At 38.8% G+C, this 14,445-nt stretch overlaps 1 long non-coding RNA gene across 1 annotated transcript in view; it reads left to right on the top strand.

Moving 5' to 3' along the window:
• The first annotated feature begins 784 nt into the window (after positions 1 to 784).
• The window catches only part of LOC113972928, a 19,448-nt gene continuing 5,787 nt past the window's right edge, over positions 785 to 14,445 (top strand). The window contains exons 1-2 of the long non-coding RNA XR_003536074.1: positions 785 to 904; positions 3,409 to 3,411. This is a non-coding gene — a long non-coding RNA (uncharacterized LOC113972928). The remainder of the gene's footprint in view (positions 905 to 3,408; positions 3,412 to 14,445) is intronic.

The following is a 14,445-nucleotide window of genomic DNA, read 5'->3' as shown; positions in this document are numbered from 1 at the left end:
CTGATGAAGCCCTGCTTTTCTGGAGATCGCTGAACATCTGCCTGCCCATGGCAACTATTGAATGAATTCTTTATTTTGCTTTGCTTGCACATGCAGCTTTTCCTTTCCCTATTAAACTGCCTTTATCTCAACATATAAGATTTTTGTCACTTTTCCTCTTCTGATTCTGTTCCCCATCCTGCTGGAGCAGAGGTGCATGGACAACTCATGAGGGCTGAGATGAATATGAGAAGCATAAAATACTCCTCCATACTGATGTGAAACAGATAAATTCCGTAAGGATCACACAGATCACTGATGGTGTTCTAAGTCAAAGAAAAAAGAAAACAAGATAGTTATAACAAAAATTTCAAGAATGTTAGGCTATTGGCCAGATACCAACTGGCTCTTTAAAACACTTGCACTCAGCAAGCAAAAGTTTTTCTTCAAATAGGGACACTAGAGGGTTTTTTTCACTGATTTATTCATAATTAGAATATGTCCCTGATATATCAAAGTCACTAGAGAACAGCAAATAGAAATTCACAAGAGAAGTTTTTCAGAATAAGAATTCAGAAGTTATCCTCTTAAACTTGTCAGAGATATTCTTAGTAAATGTATGAGATGAAATGCATGTATGAGTGTGGCAGTTTGAGCCACATTAGAAATCCAAAATCCTATTTCCAGAGCTTCCCCCCACCCCTTCCCACAATTTATCCCAACACCGGAGAGAAACTTTCAGGCCAGAGGCTTCTATAGGGAGAAGGGGAAGTATATACATTTATTTACACAAATAAATATACTGTACAAACTAAAAGCAACTATATATATATATTACATTTCTATCAGTCCTTTTAAGCCCCTCCCTTTAACTTTAGTCCAGGAAGAGCCTTTCAAGGCTGATATGCAACGCAGTCTCTCTCTTGTGGGAGTGTTCTGGGCTCCTGAACGCTCCATAACCAACCTTCAGCTGTTTGCTGCAGTTTTTTCTCCTCACGAAGTCCAAGAAGATAGCTTTGAGTCTGTCCTCTCATACCTCGGTTAGTAGGCTGCTGTAGTGTAGTCCAGCTTATCAAGCGTCCTCATCCTGGAATGTTGATTCCTCCTCCAGGTTTTCGGCTGTCCTGCATTTAGATCACGGCAGAGACATCCTCCGGGCCTCTCTTCGGTCCGTCTCCAATTTCGCCTGGGATTCCTTTCCCTGGCTACGAGCTATATTTAGCCCGTCCATTTGGCTCCGCTTCAATGCTGAACCTTAAAATCCACCTCCCCCATCAGCCTCAATGCAGTGGGGGGAAAAAGCCCCCCAGCCTTGGCCACAGGCACCTCGGTCCAGTTATACACTGTCCCAAGCGTCCCACAGCTGCAGGGGGGGGAAGAGGACCTGACCTCCTCCCTCTTGCCTCAGGTGCTGTGAATCTCTTCCTTCATAGCACACACTCAAAATGCTGCCTCTAACTCTGGCCTAGGCAGAGCTGGGGGGGCCAGAGGGCTCCCCTCTCCCCCCCGGAGGGTGGAAGAAGGAGCCCAGCCACCTCCTGCCCTTCCACACCTACACGCAGCAGACAGCAACAGAAAAACAACTACCAGCAGCTGCCAGTGCTGTGTATATCTGATTTTGAGCAGAAGCGAACAACATGAGTGGTGATTGGCTCTTCAGGGAACACTGCCCTGGCACCCAATCACCTCTGAGCCCCCCGGCTCCCAGGGGGGGCAATCTCAACCTATGACAATGAGAAAAGAAACATCTCTTGATAACAAATGTTCATTAGGAGTTCATTGAATCCAGTAGTGTTACTTTTACATTGGCAGGAATAATACTATCAGTAACTGAATATATGTTATGGTAACTAAACCCTAGAAAAAATATCACAGATGAAACCACTGCCAGTTTACAGTTTATTTTGAATTCAGAAATATCTCACTTCCTTCTGATAGAGCAAATGTCAGCGTTTTTCCAAAGTGTTAAAGCTTTTCAAAAGAAATATTGTGATGACATTAGAAATTAATGTGATAAGCAAGTTTCAGTAAATATATTGTTAAAATGTCAATAGCTAGGCAAGGAAGACAAACTATTCATGTTCTAATATGAATTTGTACCCAGAAGAAAGCTTTACAGTGTAAAGATACTGCAGAATAAATATTTTCAAGGAAATTAAATTAAATTCTATTTGGAATCTTTACTGTTTCTTCTGGCATGTTTTTTTAGTTATGTTAAAAGATGGTTGTCCTTCTAAAACTTCACAATCAAACTAAACAATGATAAATAAGCAAAAACTATTTACAAATGCTGTGATAAAGAATATTACAAGAAATAGGCTATTGCTTCAATTACGGAGGACATCAAACTAGATATTCTAATTGTCCCTCCAACTTTAAAACAATTCATGATTTTTTAAATCTTGAAGAAAATGTAAAAGAAGCTTAAAGATCCCACATGTGATGTAGTTGAGGTTGTTTCAGGAAGCACACAGGAATACAATGGAAGCTGATACTCTGTCAAGTAATTCATCATAGATTGTGCAAAGAAACAAACTCGATCTGCCAGTTTTATGAAAAGTTGAGTCACATGTAAGCACAATACAACAATATTAAGACTCTAAGTGTCATTAAGAAAAGCTGAAGAGAAGAAAAGAATAAGTAGAAAACTTGACTCTCTGTGATACTACCTAATGTTAGTCATAGAGGGATTTGAACTCTCTGGAATCTGAGCTTTGTTCACTAAATGTTGAATTAAGACTTGGAAAATAAATGCATGAAACATCTGCCTCCACACCTTAAAACTAAGGAATTTTTTCATGGAAAAAAACCTCCAAACAATAACATTGCAGATTTTTCATTTTTTTTCATTTCCAAATAGAAAGTGATTCTGTGAAAATACATTTATAACAAGAGAATTAAAAGTATAAGAGGGAATATTAGCAAAAGTCCTCTGTATCAAAAGCAAGCTCTGTCAAATGACACACATTCAAAAGCAGGGTTTTATTTGAGAACATACCTCTTCATTGTGGTATATTCCACAAACTAAGTCAAAGTTTGTAAATGAGGAAGAAATAATATCATTTTTCCCATTAATAACCCAAATACAAATACTGTAGAAGACTATATGCATGCTGTTGCACTATTTCAGGACTTCAGGACAGAAACAGTTTTATTCTAGAATCTTCAGGGCCTTTGTTTCAAGACCCAATTTATTCTTCAAACAGAACAAATCCAGAAGGAATACAAATCAATGCAGTTTCCTTATTAAAAAAAAAAATGTAGTCCCTGCAAGACCTTTTCCATTTGTTTGGTTTTCATATGTCCTCTCAGAATCATGCCTCTTCCTTTAATAGTATTCAGAGACAGTATATTCAGAGACAGGGAGTACTTAATCTTCTTTTGGACTATTTCACCCTGCCTGAGAGGGAGTCCACACAGCAAACAAAGGATGTGGTTTTAACTTCCAGTGTCTTTTCTGCATTTTGTACCTTAAAGTTAGTTAAGGAAGAACTATCATCATCATCATGGCCAGGCTTCACGAACAAAGATTTGGGAAAGGTCTCTACCCACATTTGCTACAAGCGCGCTGGTGGCTAAAAAGGCCAATATGAGACAGGCACATCCAGTTGCAAAAGGCACAGCAGAAAGACTCCTTAGGTGGTATAAGGAAGAACTATAACTTCAAGCTTATAGTATCCTCAAGTATTAATGAAAGAATCTAAATATAGAAAAGATATTTTAAATTAACTCAAACCCTCAACTGCAGGGGATCACTCCTTAGTGAACATTTTCTCATTGTTTGTCCATTGTAATTCAAACAATCGAAAACAAAATGGGTTTTCAATATAAAAGAGATACTATAAAAATGTAGAGTTGTCTTCCTTTCTTACTATATACTAGTGCATGGTAAAATACATCTCCATTCCTGAGGATTATTCCTGGAATAATGTGGAAAAGCATATCCATGTACAGAATCTGATACCACTCATAGGCCCAGTTGATCACAATGGCTCTTATGCTGCTTGATTCTCTTGCCTTTATTTGAATTTAAATGCTAACCTTTCCCAACTCTATAAAGAATTTCTGTGATTTTTTTTCAGAACCTCTCCACCATTTGTTTAGTACAAAATCAGTGGAATGTAATCATTTGTACCTAGACACTGATGTGGAGTTGTGTTATACTCTGACTGAAGTGCATCTTTTGGGAAACGATATGTCAATTCATAAAATTATCGTGTAAACTAGGTTCTTGAAAACATTGTTTAGCAACAGGTCACTGAAAAATAGCATGAACTCCAGTGTGTTTGGCAATGAGCTGTCTGAGACTTCTTGGGATGATTCACTGTGGACACGGAACACAGGTCTGTTAAGAGCCTTGTGATGCTTGTCTGGTATTAGATGTAATTAAATATGATTGACGTTGGAACCTTAAAAATGGCTGTGAAAATGACCACTTAGGGAAGATCTTTTTAAATTCTCAGACTCACACAATCACAGAATGGGTTGGAAGGGACTGCAGTGGGTCATCTGGTCAAGTGAGTCATCCTGCTCCAGCAGCATCATTCTAGAGCACATTGCACAGGATTGTGTCTAGATGGTTCTTGAATGTCTCCAGGGAGGGAGACTTCACAACCTCTCTGAGCAATCTGTTCCAGTGCATGGTCACCTGCACAGTAAAGAAGTTTTCTCATGTTCAGGTGGAACTTCTTGTACATCAGTTTCTGCCCAATGTCTCTCACGTCCTGTTGCTTGGTACCACCAAGAAGAGCCTGGCTTCATCCTTTTGACACCATCCCTTCAGATACTTGTAGACATTGATGAGGTCCCCTCTCAGTCATCTTTTCTCGAGACCGAACAGGCCCAGCTCCTTCAGCCTTTCCTTGTAAAAGAGATGCTCCAGACCCTTAATCATCTTTGTTGTCCTCCACTGCACCTGCTCCAGGATCTCCATGTCTCTCTTGTGGAGAGACTGAGGAGCCCAGAACTGGGCACAGCACTCCAGATTTGCCTCACTAGGGCTGAGTAGAGGGGCAGGATAACCTCCCTTGACCTGCTGACAAGGCTGTTCATAATGCATCCCAGGATACCATTGGCTTTCTTGGCCACGAGGACACACTGCTGGATCATGGACAGCTTGTTGTTCACCAGGACCCCCAGGTCCTTCTCTGCAGAGCTGCCTTCCAGCAGGTCAGCCCCCAGCCTGTATTGGTGCATGGGGTTATTCCTTCCCCAGGTGCATTTGCCCCACTGCATTTGCCTTTGTTGAGTATCAGGCAATTCTTCTCTGCCCATCTCTCTGACCTGTTGAGGTCCTTCTGAAGGGCTGCACAGCACTCTGGGGTGTCGGCCACTCCTCCCAGCTTTGTGTCGTCAGCAAACTTGCTGAGGAGGCAGCTACCCCCTCATCCAAGTAACTGATAAATAAGTTAAACAATACTGGGCCCAGTATTGAACCTTGGGGGACACCACTAGTGACAGGCCTCCAACTAGACCCTGTGCCACTGATTGTGACCTTCTAGGATCTGCCGTTCAGCTAGTTCTCAATCCATCTCACTGTCCACTCATCCAGTCCACACTTCCTGAGTTTGCCTATATGAGGATGTTGTAAAAGAAAGTGTTAAAAGCCTTGCTGAAATTGAGGTAGACAATATCCACAGTTCTCCCTTTATCCATCCAGGTAGCTGTTTTATCATAGAAGACAATCAAGTTGGTCAAGAACAGTTCCACATTAGTGAATCTGTGCTGACTACTCCTGATCAACATTTTCCATCCATGTGGATAGAGAAGACCTTCAGAATAACGCACTCCATCAACTTTTCAGGGATTGAGGTAAAGCTGACCGGTCAGTAGCTCCCTGGGTCCTCCTTCTTGCCCTTTTTGAAGTCTGGGGTCACATTTGCTTTCTTCCAGTCCTCAGGCACCTCTCCTGATCTCCATGACCTTTCAAAGCTGATTGTGAGTGGCCTCACTATGGTGTCCGCCAGCTCCCTCAGCACTCACGGATGCCATGGACTGATCAGGGCCCATGGACTTGGGGATGTAAAGTTTGTCTAGACAAGGAAGTCTTCCTTAGTCTAGACAACATTCCTTTACCCCGGTGTCCTGGGTCAGAGATTCCTGAGGGCTGGTCTCGTTAGTGAAGACCAATGCAAAGAATGTGTTCAGTAACTCTGCCTTCTCTGTGTCCTCTGTTAGCAGGGTCCACCCTCCATTTAGTAACAAGCCCACACTATTCATTGTTTTCTTTTTGTTATTGATGTATTTGAAAAAGCTCTTCTTGTTGTCCTTTACATCCTTGGCCAGATCTAATTCCAAGTGGGCCTTAGTCTTCCTTGTTTTATTTCTTCTTACCTCTGACAACCTCTCTATATTCATTCCAAGTGGCCTGACCCTGCTTCCATCTCCCATGTGTTTCCTGCTTATACTTGAGTAATGACAGAAGTTCTTTATTCATCCACGCAGGTCTCTTTCCCCCTTTGCCCCATTTCTTGCTCATCCAGCTGCATTATTCTTGATCTGGAGAAAGCGATCATTGAATATCAACCAAAATCTGGGACTTTTCTTCCATGCAGGACCTGTTCTCATGGGATTCTTCCAAGAAGATCCCTGAAGAAGCTAAAGTGAGCTCACCTGAAGTCCATGGTTGTAATCTTAACTTGCTGACCTGCTTCCTCCTCGCCCAATCCGGAACTCCACAGTCTCACTGTCACTGTGCAACCAAGGCTGCTCCCAACAGTCATGTCTCCAATGAGGCCTTCCCTGTTTGTTAATGTGAGGTCAATCAGCAGACCACTTCTTATGGGATCCTTCACTTCCTGTGACAGGAAGTTGTCATTGATGCTTTCCAGGAACTTCCTGGGCTGTTTGTACTTATCTGTATTGCTTCTCCAGCAGATGTCAGGATAGTTAAAGTCCCCCAGAGAACCATTGCCTGCAACTTTGAGGCTGCTTCAAGCTGCCTGTAGAAGGCCTCATCCACTTCCTCCTTGTGGTCAGGCAGCCTGTAGCAAACATCCACAACAGTGTCACTCTTAGTAGTCTGCCCTTTTTTTCAAACCCATAAGCTCTCAACTCACTCATCATGCACATCAAGACAGAGCTCAATACATTTCAAATGTTACCTCACATGAAGGGCAACTCCATCCCCATTCATTGATACTCAATCTGTTAGCTCACTGGTAACAAAGTATCTGAAGAGGGAAAAAGACACAGAACAACTATGCAGAAGTTATATTAAATTCTTTACACATTTAATTGGGAAAATGTTTCAAGGAGTAATGAATATTATGTTACAGAAACAGGGCAGTTTTTCAACAGTTGTTCAAACATAAATTTCTTTTTTGATCTTTGTCATTAAGTGAAGGAGATGAAGCAAAGACATTTGAAATTTGCAGTTGATTAAAAATAATTGCTTTTAATCATATTCTAAAATACTGAAATTCTAAATGATGTTGAAAAATAATGATCAAGGAAAAAGACCCAATGTACACCAGGAAATACTTCTAAAAAATTTGGACTGTTTTGTCAAGAAAATCAGACAAGCCAACATAGTCAAGAGAGTAACAGAAGCTACAAGAACTATAAGGCTGTGGCAATAAATTTTTTTCCTCCATTAAGATGTGAAATTTAAGCTTTGTATCCTCTGGAGAAAGCTGGACCTGCATTGTTTGACCTAATCATAGATTCATCACCTCTTTTCTAAAAAAATTGAAAACTGGTATTATTTTCTTTTAAAATAAAGAGAGAAGAAGATTAGGAGAGGTCTTGTGTTTTAATAAATCTTCTGTGTAATGGATTGATACAATTACTATAGAAACCAAGCCATTTCTTTTGACATTCAATTAATTTGTATTCATTTGGTATTTACAGTTTTTTGATTATAATTCATGTTTACAGTCCACTAACATAAAGGTTTTATATTGGCAATAAAGAATTGCATAAGAAAGCTTTTTGAAAACTGGACAACTGAAAATCTGTCAATGGAGTAGACTGGTGATGGATTTAATGGAATTATGATTGTGTTATCCAAATGGTATTCTCAAAACAACCAGCAGTAATTTACAGTACTAGCTTACTGACACTCTTAATGGTAGCACCGGGGTTAGGCTCCAAGTTCCCATTGATACCCATATGCCAAATTTTTTCAACCTTTTTAAAAATTTTTAGTACTTGTAGTCAACATTATACAACAAATACTAAGATAAATTAAGCATTCCATGAGTAAATCTCAGGTAGATGGCATTCCATTGTTTTTTTGACTTTTTAAATTGCCTTTTTCAGTATTTTCTAAACAAATAGAAAAAATAATTATATTTTCCTTATTTACAGGATTTCTGATGAACAGCTTTCTCAACAGTACCATATGCAGAAACATTTTTTCAGAATTAGAAAGCTTTTATCCCTGCTTAGGCTAATACACTTAGGCAAGTCAGCAGAAGTAGTTCTTGAACACAACAATTTTATAACCACAGATGCAAACCAGATATTGGTAGAACAGTTTGCTGGCAACTTACCATTCCCAGATCTCAAATTCATATGAATTTTCTACCTTCCTAGTGGTGTTACCCTCTCACTCTTCTCAGAGACATTATGAATGGGATTTCTCTCACCTAGCTGTAAATGTTTATACAGTACAGTCATATTTCAGAAGTAGCCATGTTAGAATTTCTTCACAGTTAGTAGACAAAAAAATAGTTGTGACAAAATACTTTAATCTCTGCTTTTGAATAACATTAATTCTTCCTTGATTTTTTTCTGTTGATTCTCTCCATTGACATAACAGGAGTTTTCTGTGACTAGTTCATACACAGAAATGTCTGCATTTGGTCAGAATACTATGTCCTCCCTTGATCCAAAAGAACTGTAGTTTCTACATACCTAGATCCAACAGTGCTTTCAGAAATCATTTGAAAATATGTGACCATCCTTCCTCTTCAGGTGCAACAGGTCATTCTCCCTGATCCTATTTTATGCTCCTGGCTGTAGCTTTCTACAGCAGTGTGCTGCTGATCTCTGTGTGGAGGATATGGGACACATTGAGAAAGACCCTCAAAAGCAGGTCATATGCTCTGTGAGAACAGAGGATGGAACCTGAGTAGATGGAAGAGAAAAAGAATGGTTATCTTATTCATAACTTTAAATATGTTTGAGAATAGTAAATAAGTAGATTATCTTTATTTCAAAAAATAGTTTAAATTATTGATTTTGAAGAATTTTTTACAGCTATTTGTGGTATTTCTTCTTAGATAGCAAATTTTCTGGAAGCTCTGAGCAATTCTTAATGAAAATAATAAGTTATATACAATAACTTCAATAATTGCAATATGATAGAATCATAGAATGGTTTGAGTTGGAAGGGACTTTCAAAGATATCTAGTCCCACCCCTCTTTCATGGACAGGGACGTCTTGCACTAGAGTGGGTTGTTCAAAGCCCCATCCAGCCTGACCTTGAACACTTGAACAACTTCTCTAGGCAATCTGTTCTCGTACCTCACCATGTCATAAAAAAATTTCTTCCTTCTGTCCAATATAAAGGTATATAAATATATCCTCTCTCAATTTAAAACCATTACCCCTTGTCCTGTCACTAAATTCCTTGGTAAAAAGTCTCTCTCATTCTTTCTTATAATCCTCTGTTATATATTGAAATAGTGCAGTATGGTCTCCCCAGAACCTTTGCTTCTGGAGGCTGAGCAACCCCAACTGTTATACTTTCCTCGTAAGAGATATATTCCAATCTTCTGACCATTTTTGTGGCCTTCCTTTGGACCCACTCTCACAGGTCCATGTCTTTCTTTTACTGGGGACTCCCTAGTGGAGTAGAAAGGAAGAATCCCCTCCCTCAATCTGCTGGCCACATTTCCTTTGATGCAGCCCAGGATACGGTTGGCTTTCTGGGCTGCATTACACCTTGTCGGTTCATGGCCAAATTTTCAACCACCAATATTGCCAAGTCCTCTGCAGGGCTGCTCTCAATTCATTCAGTACCCAGACTGTATTGATACTGGAGGTTGCCCCAGCCCAGATGCAGGTCTTTGCCATGTCAAAACTCGTGAGGTTTACATGGGCCCACTCTTCAATCCTATAGAAGTCCCTTAAAATTTCACTCTTCAAATTTCAAGAAAGCATGAGAAAAATTTTTGAACATAACAATAAATGACTAAATGATTATGACTTTCAAACACTTTTAATTGCCATCTGATATTATCTTAATATTTTTCTTATTTTCTCTGTATCCATGAGGCCAAGGAAATATTTCAACAAAAAAATAAATTTAACAGTATGATAAATTATGAGCAGTAGCAACATCAAATTAGACATACTGGAGAATGAGCAAAGCAGACCATTTTGTTAAATAGCTGCATGATCCAATAATGACTGATGGTTTGGAAGGAAGAAAAATCTAGACAGAAAATCATCCAACAAAGGTTTCAATTTCCCAGTCACTTGCATATCCAACTAAGTCAGCTCACTCAGGTAGTTTAAATGGAGTTAATGGAAATGTTAGTGGAAGATATAGCTGTCTGCAAGACTGGGGCCATAGAGGGCAATTCTATTTCTCTAATCGACAAGGGGAGAACTCTTTTATTACACAAGCAGGAACTGGTTCAGAAAATAAGTGAGGCAAACTAATCTTTAGTTGCCACCAATTAACATATTATAAAGCATGTAGTAAGACCGGTTTATTTCCCTCTTTGTTTTTTGCAAATTCTTAAGTTATTTTTTAAGTTTTTTAAAGGCCAAACTCAGAAGTTTCAGTGATGATAATTGTTGCATAAAGGCATAAGGAGATTCAGCTCAAAGAGTGTACAGTCCTATAATTCGGAGAATGAAACAGAAGCAAAAATGTACAAACATATGGGCTCATATAAAATTTCTACAGCCTGCACTTAATAAAATAAAAACAGTAAGTGACTAAATGAGTCACTAAATGATTGAACAAAATGTTTCTACTGGAATAAATATTTATTAACAATATTCAAAATTTTGGAATTGATGCTAGAAATTGTTTGTTGCAGAATAAGCTATAGGAACATTTGATTTATTTACAGTACATACTTTTTTTTCAGAAAATTTATGAAGGAAAACATCAGAATAGCCTTTATAAATGTTTTTCTTACTGGTAAATAAAGTTGAATTAACTTTACCAATATCTCCCTGGTTTAGTTTCCAAAGAGAAAACTGAATGCATCTCATTTAACTCATTCATTTTGAATGATGAACCTCAAAACCTAAGGCTTGGAGGTAGAAAGCCAAGCCATGAGTAGCTAGTGCCCTCTTTTATCTCTGCTTTCTAGAATTTCGTCAGCACAGCAATGCTAATGTCCAACAAAATTCAAATTTTTGCTGAGAGGAGTAAAATATTTTTCTAAATTAAAAATCACGGAAAGGGTGGTATTATACTTAGTGCTGTCCTGGTGAAAGCGATTCTGCTGTGGAAAGGGTAACAAACTTCCTGGGAAGTCCCTGGGCCTGCTCCCTCTGGGTCTGAAGCCTGGAAAACTAAAAAAACTGTATAAATCGTACAGAGTACATAACTTCACCAGTGCTGGGATACAGCACAATGACATGTTGTTGCTGCTTAAGTGCTCTGCAATTTACTGCTGTGAGTGTGTTTTGTGGGAGCTCAAGAGTGCTTCTCACTGCAGGTTATTCACCAAGCACACACAGGTGTCCAGGATGAGCACCCCTCTGGTGTTACTCCCTGATGTCGCAGTGACAGTGTTTCTGTACTTGCTCAGCAAACTCATAATTTGTCTGCAGACCCAGAAACACTTTTGAATAGTTCCTGTAGGATAGATGGGCACAACCCTTAGAGCCAAGTTCCAAAATCAGAAGATTCACCAGGAGGAAAACTGGATTTCTGAGATTTTTTGAAAGTAAAGATCCCCTAGAGCTACAAATCATTTGAGAAAATCTTGACTCACATCTTTTTTTCTGTGAATCCCAGGAAGCAGTATCCTGGGCTTTAATACGCTTAAACTCTCTCTAATGCTCCCTGACTTGCAGGGTCTCTCTTGGCCTTTCCAGCTGTTCACTGATTGTTCTCAATGCTTGACTGCATCTTTCAACTACTCACCCTCATCCTTTGTGACAGACCCTCTATCTTTGATGCTGTGATTTTCTGCCATGTCTTTTTTCACCTTTGTGCCTTTCTCACCACTCAGGCTCAAGGACTAAACTTCTCTCTCAGATTCTATCAGCAGGGATTTAAGACTCAGCTTCAAAGAAAATTATGCTCAGATGAATCTGATGCATCACTTACGCTCTTAACACAGACTAAAGCCTACTTATGTGTAAAAAGTCTTTCCCCCACACCACCAGATGATGCTTTTAGTAAGCATTGAAATAGGTAGGTTTAATAGGTAATATAAGTAAAGCAGTAGAAATGATATGCTTTTGTTTCAAAGTTCCACACAGCAGTGACAGGCTAATCTTTAATGCATTATCCAAAAAGTGTCAATTTCATAGGAGATGTATCTTCCATTGGTTGCAAAATTCGTTTGTTTCATTCTTTTGAAAACTTCTGCAAGCCAGGAAAGAAATCAATATCTCCCTCTCTTTATCCAGTCTTTCCAAATTCTCTACATTGTCAGGTTATTTCCTCTGCTGCAACCCTCAAATATTGATAAGTGAAGGCTGCTCCAAAAAGTGTTTATTACCATGGAACAGACTGGGCCTACGGTTCACGCAAAAACACTATAGGGGATTTGGTTTGCTTTGTCAAGAAAAGATAAGGAATTGTAGCATTGTTTACTGTGCAAAGTGCCATGTCCAATCAGCATTAAAGGGTATTTTAGGGCTGCTGCCGGAAAGAAGGGTTGTTTTCACTTATGTGTCCTTATAGCTGCTAGCTACAAGTTCAGTTTATTTCCCTTGTAAATAAATACTGTACCTGTACATGAAATTTCTAGAGAAAAGAGGCAGAAAGTGGTTTTTTTCTCTTGACCTACTTTAGCTCTTGGAAAAATAAGTAACTTCTCTAAACACTCTATTGCCTGTACGCTGTGCCCTGGATGGCAGCTAAAGTTTGTGTTTATGAGATCAAATGAAGTCCTCCACAGTATTCCTTTCCTTTTTTTTTTAAACTTGGGAGATGTTTGTAATACTATATTACATAAGTCACTTGTTGTGTAGACAGGAACACAAAAGATAAAACTTTCAGTCAGTTTTTTACACCTAACTACTCCTTCTTAAACAGCAACGCTATTGAGAGGCATTTTTAGGGTTTGAATCTGACATCAAAGTGCTGTGATTTCATCATCCCTGCGTCCGAAATTTCCTGCGGCTGCCATGGGAATTGTTAATGTACCATGTTAACAAATGTCAGCAGTAGTAAAGAAAGGACCACACAGACTCAAAATTTAATTTTAAATCTGCACTCTCTAGAGATTCAAGCTCTTCCAAACATCTCAGGAAAATAAACTATCCCTGAGCATGGCTAGCAGGCAACAGGTTTTTCTCATCCTCGCTCCTTGGGCCTTCTGTAGCACCCAAGCCATTACCATCAGAGACTTACTCTTTAAAGCAATGCAAGTGGATTTTTTTTCTCCCTTATTGCTTGCTTCTTTATTTTTTTAAGCTTCATTTATCCACTAGGACATAACTAGACTTCAATTATAGACATGTCAATTAGATTGCAGTTCCTTTTTACTGAGGTTTGTAATATTTTAAGATCTCTATGGTCAAGAACTATACTTATTTTAGCCCAGATGCTCCTCTATAAAGTATATCTTGCTCTTCTGAATTAAAATGGTCAAGTTATTGTATAGTTACAGATTGCTTTATTCTATAAGAATTTTTGGTCACAAGATTACACAAGGAACACAGATTAAGCCATGAATGTTATCCCCAGTACACCAAGAAAAAAAGTATAATTAGCATAATGGTAGAGGACCATGTTATTTTTAAAATGGAAAAGTTCTGTAATTGCTAAAAGAGTAGATAAGATGCTAAGTGCAAAAACACAGCAGAACTTCTGATCCAGAATAATTTAGTTCACTTTATCTCACTGCCTTGGGCCTATAAAATAACATCACACATTATTCAAATTGGCCATTTTAAGATAGTTACACATAGGGAGAACTCTTAGCAAAGCAAAGACTGTGTAAATAAAGTCCTCAGGAAAGTCCACAAAACTAATGAAGATATGATTTTTTCCTGAACTCCAGTTACTGTCTTTTCTGCCCAAAGAAGAGATTTTGTCTTCAGGTTCAGTTTTCTTTCTCAGCTTCTCGACAACATTTGTCTCAGAAGTTCATCTTGAATGAGCTACCCTCAAAAATCATGCTTGTTTTTTCTGTCTTTTATCAACTTCCATCTGTCCACAAACACTAGTATGATTCTGGACCTTAGTATCTTTCCTAATTCATGCACTTGAAATTTCTCCTCTGTTCTCAAATCCTGTCTCTGTCTAAAGAGATATTTTCAATTTCCTTTCATAATTTGATTCTGTCTTCTTGTGTGTACTGAAAATAATTTAT

The sequence above is a fragment of the Neopelma chrysocephalum genome, unplaced genomic scaffold (assembly GCF_003984885.1).
Source record: "Neopelma chrysocephalum unplaced genomic scaffold, ASM398488v2 Primary Assembly neopelma1_23b, whole genome shotgun sequence".
NCBI classification, from domain to species: domain Eukaryota; kingdom Metazoa; phylum Chordata; class Aves; order Passeriformes; family Pipridae; genus Neopelma; species Neopelma chrysocephalum.
Note: the sequence above shows the minus strand (reverse complement) of the source record. Positions and strands in the feature narration are given on the sequence as shown.